This window comes from Phaethon aethereus (genome assembly GCF_964289735.1).
Source record: "Phaethon aethereus genome assembly, chromosome: 1".
Taxonomy (NCBI): domain Eukaryota; kingdom Metazoa; phylum Chordata; class Aves; order Phaethontiformes; family Phaethontidae; genus Phaethon; species Phaethon aethereus.
In genome coordinates, this window is record NC_138575.1 from 11,140,807 (window position 1) to 11,153,490 (window position 12,684).

At 39.7% G+C, this 12,684-nt stretch overlaps 1 protein-coding gene across 5 annotated transcripts in view; it reads left to right on the forward strand.

The window, feature by feature from the left end:
• The window catches only part of CACNA2D1 (calcium voltage-gated channel auxiliary subunit alpha2delta 1), a gene marked incomplete at its 5' end in the record, with an annotated part of 423,169 nt that overhangs the window by 59,784 nt on the left and 350,701 nt on the right, over positions 1-12,684 (forward strand). The gene's annotated exons all lie outside the window — the stretch shown is intronic.

The window sequence follows — 12,684 nt, forward strand, 5'->3', positions numbered from 1 at the left end:
ATCTTAGCTTGATCTTACTGCTGCTGTAGTTGCCCAGCTGAAAAGGGTATTGTTGGGTTCTTTGTATGATTTACAAATTTTTTTTTTTCCCCTAGAAGAGCAAAGGGAATGTTTATAAGACGGTGTTGTATATACAACAACTTGAGACTTGAAAGCAGGAAGACAGGATACACAGGAAAATCTTTGTTAAGGACGTACAAGATGTCCAATGTGCTTCTTTAAATGCCTCTCAACAAAGACACAGCTTAGTATATGCCCTTTAATGTTATAAATATTGTGTTTTTAAATTAAAAAAAAAAGTCATGTAATTGTCCTTTCAACTTAAAAAGGTTCATATAACTTTGTCTTACTTGTGAACTCTCTGTGCTGTCAGGCATTATGAAGCTGCTCTGGTGTGAATGATATGTGGTCTCTACGGAGCAAACAGACTTTCAGAAAAAAAAAGAAGGAATAGACAGCAGCTTAATAGAATTTTAAAATCCATGTAGCAAAATGAATATTGAGGGTATATCTGATCTCACTAGCTTCATTTATCAGTAGGTATTTTGTCTTAGTAAAGACAAAAAACTACACCCAAAGTTCAAAGCCACACTCTATGCGTAATTACCTCAGCATGAAAAAAAAAAAGGGTGAGGAGCCTACTGAACTACAGAATAAAGGAAATCTGTAGTCCCATTTTGACGTAGGTATGCTCAACTTCCATCTTTATATAGACTTTTCATAGCACAGGACCATGACTAAGCTAATTGACAGTTCTTTTAATCTAATAAACTACAACAAGTATGCTTCTGATTTCCAGCTCCTAAAATACCTCTAGGGAAAGGAGAGAGGAGGGAGGGATCCCCGCAGTACCCAGAAAGGAAGACCTCAAACAGAGAACATGCCTTATAGCAATGCACAAGCTTGTCTGTTCCAAACTGATTGAAGAGAATCCTCTTTTATATGAACACTGTATTAAAAATATGTATCTGTGTTAAAAGCTTTGATGTGACAAACACACTGGAGCTTCACTATGACTGCTACGGCAAAAAAATGCCATCTTGTACTGTGTAACCTTTTCAAGCAATGACATAATTGAACGAAACAGCAGATAGAGGGACAGTTCCAAGGAAATCTATTCTCTGAATCTGTTTCCTTTTTGATACATGGCTGCAAAAACAATCCATGCATGGTGTTCATGAGGCATGCTGTTATTACAGTCCCAGGAGCTGTAGGGTGAACCTATATAGACTGACTTGGCCTTTAAATGATATTCATACTGAGACAGAAATACCATTTCTTCCTCCAAAATGAGAGCGAGCTACATACAGATATTTGATATGTGATGATGAGTTCCATTCACAGAATGAGTCCACCAGCAACTGTTAGAAAATTCTTTATTTATTTTATCTCTTGAATGCTGTTTTATAATAATTAGCTCTTTCTTGCCGAACACCCAGCCGGGATTCTGCATGAGCACATTTCATCCATTGCTCAGTGTGAGGTCTGTGTGCTTAATGCACAGATGGTGCAAGTCTGCTGAAGCACTCAGGTTGGCAGCAGATTCCCAGTCCATGCTTTTAGCTTTTCAGGTCTTGGATCAGCCTCTAGAGTTCCACGGAGATGAGTGACTTGTAGGAGAGACTGGTCTCTGATTTGAGCTGCCCTGGAGCAGGGATGTTCAGGAAAGCTTCCTTCTGCCAGAAGGAATTATAACCTACGGTCATTTTCTGCTGGATTCATTACAGATTTTAGCTAAGATAGTGTTATTTTAGAGGCTCTCCAGATAGAGGCATACCACTAACTTATTACCTGTGGAAGCTGTCATGTATAACTTGCCTTGTTCCCTTCATTACGTGTATAGAGGTCTGTGCAACAGCAGGATTTAAAAGCTTACCTGAATTTAACAAAAAATTTCTTATCTGTATGAGTCCTCCATACTGTCATAGATGGTCTGAAATTCCTGCTTCAACAGGAGGTTTGACAGACAAGTTAGCAATAAACATTTTTGTTCTTACTATTTTCCTCTATGATTGGCATGATATTTATGTGTCTCTTTCTTAAAAATCATAAAGTTAATGGGATGAATTAGCAAAGGCTTTATATAAATTTGGAATTATTTATTAAAAAAACTTAAGCTGATGCACAGAATTTAAATTTCCATTTATTTTTACTAGCTTTATTCTCCTTTTATTTTTTTAAAATGCTATATTTATCAGATTGGATTGGGTTTAAATATGCTTTAGACATAAGCAAAGAGTTTTGTACCTCATGCTATTCTCTGATGAACTACCAGATGGACTTAGGGGATATATGGCCATGTTCCAGAATATACTATGTTCACCCTTGTTAAGGTTGAAGTAATGGAGATTTTTATAACTGAGAAAAATATAAAGAGAAATGTAAGAACTTGTTTGTTTTTTTTTTTAAGATGGTTTGATTTTAGGAGTAACAATCCAAATACAATTGGTTTATATTTCTCTGGAGGTGTTTTTTATGGACTTTTTAAGTCTGAATTTCATTTGAATGTTCTGATTGCTGCAGATTCTGATTACTGTGTCACTATTTTGACCCTGAATTTTAAGACACTTCTGATTTATAACCTATAAAATATTAATATAATGATAAGAATGTGTTCAGTCTCCACCCTTCTTCACCCCTCGAAGTGGAAAATGTAATTAGTACCACACTTGTAGGCATAACTCGCATAACTGTAAAGCTGTTCACTGTGTGCTCTGGGTGTATTCAACAGTGCTCTAAGAAAAGAAAGCAAGTGCTTAAATGAGTCAACTATGGGAATTAAGGGAAATTAATGGGAAACTTTCATATTCAGTGAATAAATTTTGCTACCCAATGAAGTTCACTATGGCTGATCTCAAAAGTCAGAAAAATATTGTATCCCTTCTTTTCTCTTTTTGTCTCTTTTTGTTGTCCTCAATGCAAGAAAAGACTAAACCACGATTCTAACATCAAATAAAATAGAGAGGAATTTTTAACCATATAAAACTAATTCATCTAAGTTTTGAAGAATAATTTTGAAATGAAAATTAAGAACCCCCACAAGTGTTTTGAAGTTGTTGAAGCACTTGTAGCCTCATTGGGTTTCTGGTTTTATATATGCTGAAACTTCTCTGAGTTCAGGGAATTTTTATGAATGGTGCTGGTAGATATATAACTGCGGTTTTCTGTGAAAGTACACTTTGTTAAATGGTTTTTCTAAGGAGCAGAAGGAGAAAAATCTGAAAGCAAGGAAACAACTCCAATTTTTATTTTTTTAAATGTCTTCAGTAATGTGTAATAAAACGGTTTATCAGTAAGTGGGATTGGTCAAGTGGGCTGTGTTCGAGGCCAGTGCTCTAAAAAGCTTGAACTCTCTCTAAGCATAAATTGGCTATTGTACACTGTTTACATTTATGTCTTTTGCCTCATCCCTATGGTGAGGACACCCGTTTGCTGTCTGAGTGGGGTGTGGCAAAGGGAAGTGAGGTCAGGATTACTTCTAGAATGGAATTATGAAGGAGTTGGTACAGTGAAACAATCAGCAGTTCAGGTATTTATTGAGAAGTTGGAGTCCTTTTACCAGAATGAAAATAATGTATGAGATGGGTTAGACTGGTTAGAGATTCCCAAAATACAGTAACTTTTTTTTTTATAATAGAGTATTTATACAGGTATGTCCAATTTGGGGTATATCACTGCCTCTGCTATGTTCTGTGTGCAACCAAACATCAAAGCTGCAGGCATTAAAAATATAATCCTCCAAACTGAATTCTGTTGAGTTTACACATTGCTAACCAATATTGAGATGTTAGGAAAATTAAATCACTTTTAAAAATGCAGGCTGGGAAATTTGAAGACACATCTGCAAGTTCTCTTTGTAATCCAAATGGAAATTAAGAGTTCGTCAAAACACAGGGAGCCTCATTTATTGTTTGCAGATGCTACTCCCCCTCTGCTCCCTTAGCAATAAACTGGCATTTTGAAGAGTTCCTTCTTCCAGCACGCAAAATCAGCTGTAAGTCACTAAGAATAGGTGGCTGCATTAGCAAAGCTTGCTCAGGCTCAAGGGAAGGAGTGGCCTAATATCACTATAGTTTTAATTACTATCTGGTGATCTGATAATCCTTGAGCAAAGCACTGTTCTTGGTTCTTTTATAACTTTCCATTGGCTTTGACACTAATAAAGTCTGTCTTATTGGTGCTTATGTTCAGATGGTTTTTGTAGGAGCTGAGAGCAAGTTAAAGATTTTCCTTAAAAAAACCCCAACACACACCCAAACCAACAAAAACCCGAACATTAGAGCTAATCAATTTCCAAGTCCTGTGGTTAGTAAAACATTAAAAAGACTCTGTTATTTCCCTGCCACATAAAATTACCTTTAGGGAGAGAGTCAGTAGGTATTAAATTGCATTAAGAGCAGCTGAAGAAGGACAAAATTTCCTATGAACAGCCGAGTCTGAAAAATAATGTAAGTGCCCACCTCAAAATATGCCAGAAATTCAGAAGAATGTGAAACACTTTCTTCCTATTCTTCTTCTGTCACAAGAAAGATTCACTTGTTGTACATGTTGTGCTCGTCATGAGCTGGGATTTTTGGGTTCTCATTCAGTCTCAGCTAAAAGCCTGAGCTCACACTGCTGTGAAACCAATAAATGATATATTCTTGTTATTTAATAGTGTATTGCTATCACTATGAAATAAAACTGAATGCCTTAAAATACATTTTCCTTAACAAAGGGTGATTTTTAGATCTGCTTTTGATGTTTGTGAAATAGTAGAGGTACAAAGCTGCTCATGTTTTATGAAGGTTTAAATACAACATGACAATTACATAAATTACTTCTTAATTTTAAAGTCCTCTAGACTACTTTGTTAATTATCAACAGCCAAAAGTGTCTGATGATTCCATCCTACAAAGTATTCCTGATTATCTGCTTTCCTTTGAGTAGGTACCTGAGTGAGCCAATTGTCTTTGACACTACTTATACTCCCTGATGTTAATGGAGGCATAAGTGTTCACAACATCTTGCAGAATTCAGCCTGAATGTATTACTTAAGAATGAACTCTCTCTGATAATTTTTTCCTAACGTGTGCATCACTGCTATGATATGTCATGGTTTTCAACATGTCCGCTGCCCTGTCACTTGTCATCCCAGATCTTTACAGCAGTCAGTGATCAAGGAAGTGATTCTGAAAAGCAACAGATACAGTGAACTATTGGGGTGTTTTTTTCCTTTGTGTTGTTGCCATGAATTCCAAGAATGAAGGCATCTGTGAGTTGCTAGGGAGCAGCTGTAATCTTGTTTATACATTATATATAGCAAAGAGTAAGACATATTTAAAATAATCAGACTGATTTCTTTGAACATACAGAAAGCTCCTTGGGAAGGAACATTTCTTCAATGTTTTCCACAATGGATCAGTTGTGATTCAAAGAAAAGAAACTTCTTATGAGGAAACAAAAAAACATGTGGCATTTATTAGGAATAGAAAGTATAACTCTGGAAATAGGATATGGTAGTAAGAAGATAGAATTTGCTCCTTCTGGGCAGATTATATAGTTTGTGACTACTAAAAAGTTGAGTTAAAGGAAAATAGCTACAACAATAAGAAGTTAGCAATAATAATCACTCGTGTGGATCAGAGTGGTTATCTCCTGCTCCCAAGATCTCTTCATATGTTTGGATGTCTGTCAAATGGCCCCCCTTCTCCACTTTTCTCACATAAATGAGGTCATAACATGTAACTTCATGGCACTCATAAAGCCAAAAAATAAAAGTAGTGAATATGTGAGTGTTATTTGGTGATATTTTGTTAGCTAAACAAAGTTATTGAAACTGAAATTGTTTGTGATTCTCTAAAACATGATGAATATTGTTGATAAAACAATATAATTCTGTCAAAATATTTGTTTTGAAAATTTTAACATTACACAAAATTGCAGTAAGAAATGTACTTTTTTGTTTTTAAGTTAGATGATTCCTTCCCCCCCGGGATGAAATACTAAATTTTTGGGGCGGTCAGTCTTAGTGATTTTGTGTTGTTTGGGGAGAGGGAGAACTGAGAGCAATGAATGAGCTCAGAGCTCAGCAATAACCATGGCCAAGTTGAAGTAGATGTATGAATTAGAAAAAATCTTAAGTTATCCCATTAGCTACATTTTAATTTAATATTCTGATATGTTGTTTTGGTTTTGTTTTTTAGTTGTTTTTTTATATTTTACTTCAATCAAGAATTGTAAGGCAACTCGCTTTTGTCTAGATAAGGAGTGGATAGAAATACTCATGTACCAGACTGAATAAAGCTCTGGAAATGCCTGTTCCTTTTGGTAACTGTACAGGTGACTTGGGTCCATGCTCAGCCTTACATTTAGAAATCTGAAAGTTACATAAATGCCCAAGTGTTAGCAAAGACCAAACACAGTTCTTCAGTTCTTATTGGTTTTAGCAGAGAATTACACATTGCACAGAAGCAGCTTCGGTGTCCAGTGGCACCCAAAGCAGTACGCCCTGGATGGGACTTCAGAAGTTACCTTGAACCTGTCAGCTGGGCTGGACCCCAGCGGTGTTCTGCAGACACAGGGGTATTTCTGCATCACGCTCTCCAGCAATCCTGGCTCTGAACGCTCTTTTGCTTTGAGGGCAGCCCTGTACCTTAAGCTAATTCTCTGCATTTGTGACATACTCTGCTGCAGCTAGTAAGTAATCTGGGGTTGCTGATGCATGAGGTGTCTGTTGCAGAAGTGCTACCTCTGAATGTGGTGTTAAATTAGCTCTTTCACAAATCTGGGGTGGCTGTGTGAAGAAACATGCAAGCACCTGTGAAATATGTTCCCCAATTCTAGTTCTGGGCAGTCAAGGCCAAGCTACTGTAGTTTCCTTTGTGTAACTTGAGTCAGGTACTGAGGGAAGTTTTTAGCTCTGACTGTACAGTTTTAAGGGAACTGGGTGCTGGTAACGGGGTCTGTCAGCAGCCTCAGACATGACAAGTGATGAACCAAGTCCAGGATTCAACCAGGGCCTCCAGTCAGATGTAAAAGGAGATAGGGCCAGGGACAGGTTGGAGACAAGGCTACGAGTAGGTTCAATGATCATCCAATTGACGGGACTGGAGAGAAGCTTTAACACACATCTGAGGGGCCCATCTAGGAGATGGGCTAACTGTGGCATAGAGCCAAGACCCATCCGGGGGTAAGGCTGGGGACAGGCATACCTACACCATAGCGCAGGACTGGGCTGAAATGGAGCCTGTGGGCAAGGGTGCAGGCAGAGGTTCCCAGTGAGGCAAGTTATGGTCATTGAGGCCTATTAATGTGCCACGGTGACTGAAAGCAAAAGATTTTTTGGAAGGACCAGTGGGAACTGGCCATGGGATGCCATTTTCAAAAGCAGACAGTGGGCAGGAAGAAAAGAATTTACAAATCCTTTATTTAAGTTTTGCTTTGTTCTGAGGGTTTTTTAAAATTTAATTACTTTAGTATATAAGCTTGTAAAACCTAGCTCAAGATTTCACAAGCACTTTGAGTATTTTGGTGTAGTCACTTTCAGAAAAGATGGAGGAAGACCCACCACAAAGTTTTAGTTGATTTGGGGTCCCAAGCTTAGTAGTATCTTTGAGCAGTAGTTTTACCATCATGATAATCTCCAGCTGCTCTAGACAGATTATAAAACATTGATTGTTGACAGAGGTGTCCCATCAGCCTAGCTGAGGTAAGTGGTCTTGAAAGTAGTATTGAAACAATAAAAATATCAATAGATTTACCTTGTATAGATAGGTATTACTGGCATTGTTGAGTTATTTTTTTCTTTATGCCAAAGTATATTTCAAGGCAGGAAAAGATAGAGCGTTTTTGGTTAAGTTTTGATATTCTGGGTTTCAACTTCTGAAGATCTTGTCTCATATGACTTCTATGTCAATGAAAGTATTCAGTGATGGAAGTGAGATTGCTGTGTTCATGTTCCATGTTTGGGCCCTCAGCCAGTTTAGCACTGCCTGAAGAAAAGGCTAAGTTGTTTCTTAAACTGTGAGACTGACATTTTCAAAACAAACAAACAAAAAAACAGGCAAAGGAATTCTATTGTAGTTTAGAATGACTAAACCATGACATGAAACAAACTAAACAACATGAATCATTATTCATTTTTATTTGGGTAGTCTGCATAAACAATGCCAAGACCATAGATTCAAAGCACAGGTAATTTATTACTCAGGAACTTTTTCTGAGTGTAATAAAGCATGAGGGAGGTTTAAATAAAATTTCAATGTTACAGTGGGCCCTGATGTCTGCCACAGTGTAGCAAGAGCCGGGCAACTGTGGTGGGTTGACCTTGGCTAGAGGCCAGGTGCCCGCCAAAGCCACTCTCTCACACCCCTCCTCAGCTGCACAGGGGAGAGAAAATGTAAGGGGAAGCTTATGGGTCGAGATAAGGACAGGGAGGGATCAGTCAGCAATTACCGTCATGGGTAAAACAGACTCAACTTGGGGAAAATTAACTTATTACCAAACAAAATCAAAGTAGGATAATGAGAACTAAACACAAATCTTAACACACCTTCCCCCACCCCTCCCTTCTTCCCAGGCTCAACTTCACTCCCCATTTCTCTCCCTCCTCCCCCCGAGCGGCGCAGGGGGACAGGGAATGGGGGTTGTGGTCAGTTCATCACACCTGGTCTCTGCCGCTCCTTCCTCCTCAGGGGGAGGCTCCTCACCCTCTGCCCTGCTCCAGCCTGGGGTCCCTCCCACGGGAGACAGTTCTTCACGAACTGCGGTCACTTCCCTGCCACGGGTGCCGTCCTTCAGGAACAGGCTGCTCCAGCCTGGCCCCCGCGGGGTCCCAGGTCCTGCCAGCAAACCTGCTCCAGCCGGGGCTCCTCTCTTTCCCCACGGGGCCACAGGCCCTGCCAGGAGCCGGCTCCAGCACGGGCTGCCCACGGGGTCACGGCCTCCTTCGGGCATCCCCCTGCTCCGGCGTGGGGCCCTCCCCGGGTGCGGGTGCAGATCTGCTCCCCTGTGGAGCTCCATGGCTGCAGGGGCACAGCCGGCCTCCCCGTGGGCTTCCCCAGGGGCTGCCGGGGACCCTCTGCTCCGGCGCCTGGAGCCCCTCCTGCCCCTCCTGCTCTGGGCTGGGGGCTGCAGGGCTGCTCCTCTCACATCTCTCTCCGCCTGCAGCTCTGCAGGGTTTTTTTCCCCCTTCTTGGCTCTGTTCCGCCAGAGGCACTGCCACCGTCGCTGATGGGCTCGGCCTTGGCCAGTGCTGGGTCCATCTTGGAGCTGCTGGCACTGGCTCTGTTGGACATGGAGGAAGCTTCTGGCAGCTTCTCATAGAAGCCACCCTGCAGCCCCCACTCCTGCTACCAAAATCTCGCCACACAAACCCAATCCAGCAATAAAGGTGCATCTTTCGTTCTCTCTCTGTTTGACTTTCCCTCGTGAGTTTTATAGAAAGCAAGGAGAATGTCTCTTTGTGAGAGATTTATAAACGTGTCCTTGAACATTGAATGGAGAGGGGCATGTTCTGCTGAGGAGCTGGCAGTTTCTCTAATCTTTACCACATTCAACTATTGTCCTTCTTCCTGTGTTGTTTCACACCAGTGTGACTCCCCCCACCATATTCTCTCCCCTAAAACCTTGCAGTTCATTATGCCAGAATAAATATGCAACATTTAGAAAGCAATTTTAATACATTCTTGCCTGAATAGAAAAGTGCATGGCTATTGACTTCAGAGAAAAATTGAAGTATTTTTTGTGCTATGACCTTACAGATTCTACTTAGTCATGCAATGAGGCTTTATTCTGTGAGAAATGGTAGGGTTTTACTGACAATTTAGAGAGCTTTTAGCAAAACATTCATTATTAAAGTACTAAAAATGATTTTAGACGTAAAAGCCAACCGAAACTTGCATTCACTCGGTCGAAGCAATTTAATAAAATTTATTTAAATTAGCTCTTCTTAACAAGCCACGGAGTCTGCCAAATTACATTTTGAACGACAGAAGAGCACACCTTTGCTGATAAGACCCTTTATGGCTATTTGAGATGAGCTTTTGCTAATTGTGTTTGATTGTGGGAGGCTTGGAGAAGGAAAAGTTTGTCCCTGGGTTCCAAATCCTGAAGTGTGTATCATTTCCCCGGGTATTTTTACACTGAACTGCCGCAGTGCTACAGCTAAATTAAAGAAAAGGGGAGCAGGCAACAGATAAATTATATGCGCACCTCTTAAATAATTAGTGACTATTTCTTACACTGTTCCGTGGTAGTTGAGACAGGGCTCACACTTCAGGAAAATAAAGAAGTATGTGAAGTTCCAAATTATATCTGATGCCTTTCGTTCAGGAGCTTGTGGGATCAATGTGCCACCGGCAGCAGAAGCAGGGGAGATAAATGCTCCAAGCCCTGACATGGGGTAAAGCGAAGAGAAGGAGAAAGTCGCTGACTCAACTTTATGTGGGATCTTGTGCAAAACTCAAAGGTTTTTTTGGGAGGTGGGGGGTGGGGTGGGGTTGAAATTTTTTTTTTTTTTTTTTTTTAATCTCTGACAGGTACTAGCTTGTGAAACCAGCCTCGGAGTCAGGCTTTCTCAGTGGTAGGACCTACAATGCCTGGTTTTAAGTTGTAATATGAATAGGACTCCTGTTTCTTGTGGTGGTCATCTCCTTGTTAAATGATTCAGAGTTTTGAACTATTCTGATAGCTGGTGCTGGAGAAGAAAAATGAAAATGTTTCTTTTTTTTCTACAAATATACCCACTAGACCACACTTCGATACCTTTCAAAACCATTCAAACTTGGAGGTATGGGAACAACTTCCATATAGGAATGGGGTGTGTGAAAAATTTGTGTGCTTTCAAATTGGGGTTTATAGGATCATATGTTTGCTGTGTGAATGGATTAGATACAGGGATGAAAGTGCAAATTTTCCATCCAGATTCGGAAACCCTTACCAGTATGGCTCACTGTCACCTTGCTCTATATTGAAAGATTAAGTCCAGCGAATTATTTGTATTGTGTTTCTGGTTGGTGGGATGCAAAATCAGGGTTGTGTGGATGCAGTGTGCCATCACCTTAACTTCTGCTGAGGCTGTTAGATCATAGCCTGTTAGAAATCATATTTCACTAGGTGCTTAAAGACGTCAAAGAATGAGCCCTACAGTGCTCACCCTTATACAGCTGGTCAGGTCAGACTCCAAGTCATCCCTATCGCCCATCTGCTCCAAACCTGCATTACTTGAGCACACACTTGCCTGTGCCCCTACTGAGTATTTTCTTTGCTTGTGGCCTTCTTAATTTTTGTTTATAATGTCTAGTGAAAAATTTAATTACAATGAAATGGCGTTTTTGCAATGAACTACTGCTTTCTCCAAATTTTAAGATGTCTTTGCGTAATTGAAACTCCCAAATGGAAAGGAACTATATTTAAACTTTCTTATTGTTTTCATTGTTGAGTAGCAAATAAAAAGCAACTGCATGAACAAATCTGAAAAAAAGAGAAACCAGGAAAAAATTGAACAAAGCAAAACAAACATTTTCACGAGTAAAATAAATGAATGCTTTAAAATTACTTTTTAAATTATTATTTAAAAATGTTTGTGAAAGTTATTTTACAATTTTTAACCTATTTGCAAAACCTTGTGACCATTCTTCTATAAATTTAGTAACTTTTGATGCAGGTGTACTTCACACAGTCACAAATGAATTTTAAAGAATTTGGCACTACATTTCTCTTCAAAGAATAAGACACTAACACCTGCTAACACCCATATTCCAGTATCTGTTCCTTACATGATCAGGATGAATATTTGCTGATGATAGGAAAACCTGAGAGTTTTGCCAAATTTGATGGTGACTCCAATTTAGGTCCTCCTCTGAAATTTCCATTCTTGATTCAAACCATCTGGATCTATGAAACTGATTTCTTCTCTTGCCTTGCCTGTAGGTCTATAAGGCTCTTCTGGTCACAACAGTCAATTTAACTCCAAACTGCTGACTGTGCAAATCTAATGTGTTTCAGAGAAACAATTAAGAAATTCTGTATCGATCGTTTTGTAGGATAAAATGTATTTATTTCCAATTTTGTTGGTTAATAATTGGCCTATAGGCCATTTCTACTATTAAGATCCTAAGAAAAACTTTTTGTGAGGCAATTTTGAAAATCTAACACCTCAAAAATATCCAAACTGTAACCTGAGGTCATTAAAAACTATCTTCTTTTGTAGTGCTTTTCTGCTCATGATGCATTGCTCTTTTAAAATACTTGCTACTATATGAAGAATTAATGCATATTCCAATTACTCAGTTACTGGTGGAAAGGAAAGACCGTACTTCTGAAGGAAAAGACCCAAAACCCAACATAAGTGCTGTGAAATTCAAAAGTGATGAAAACCTATGACAGGTTATGAGACATGCTTGATACAAATTTATACAGCTATAACTGTAGTTGTCAGAAATTTATTTGTGATAAACACCCATCGGCTACAAGCATCAGAGACATATTTTAGTGGCTTTCTTTAAGGTCTCCATAGCTTTAACCCGAGAAACCTGGCGGGGCTGGTAGACTCAGTCTGGTCTGCAGTTTCTCAGTTCTCGTGCTGGATGGCAGCCAGCGCATTATAGTGCTGGACCCGTTCCTGCCTGTGCCTGGAGTTACTCCCCGGGAGACAGCACAGCCCCCACCAGGCAGCGTTGCGGAGAGGCAGAGTACTTGGGT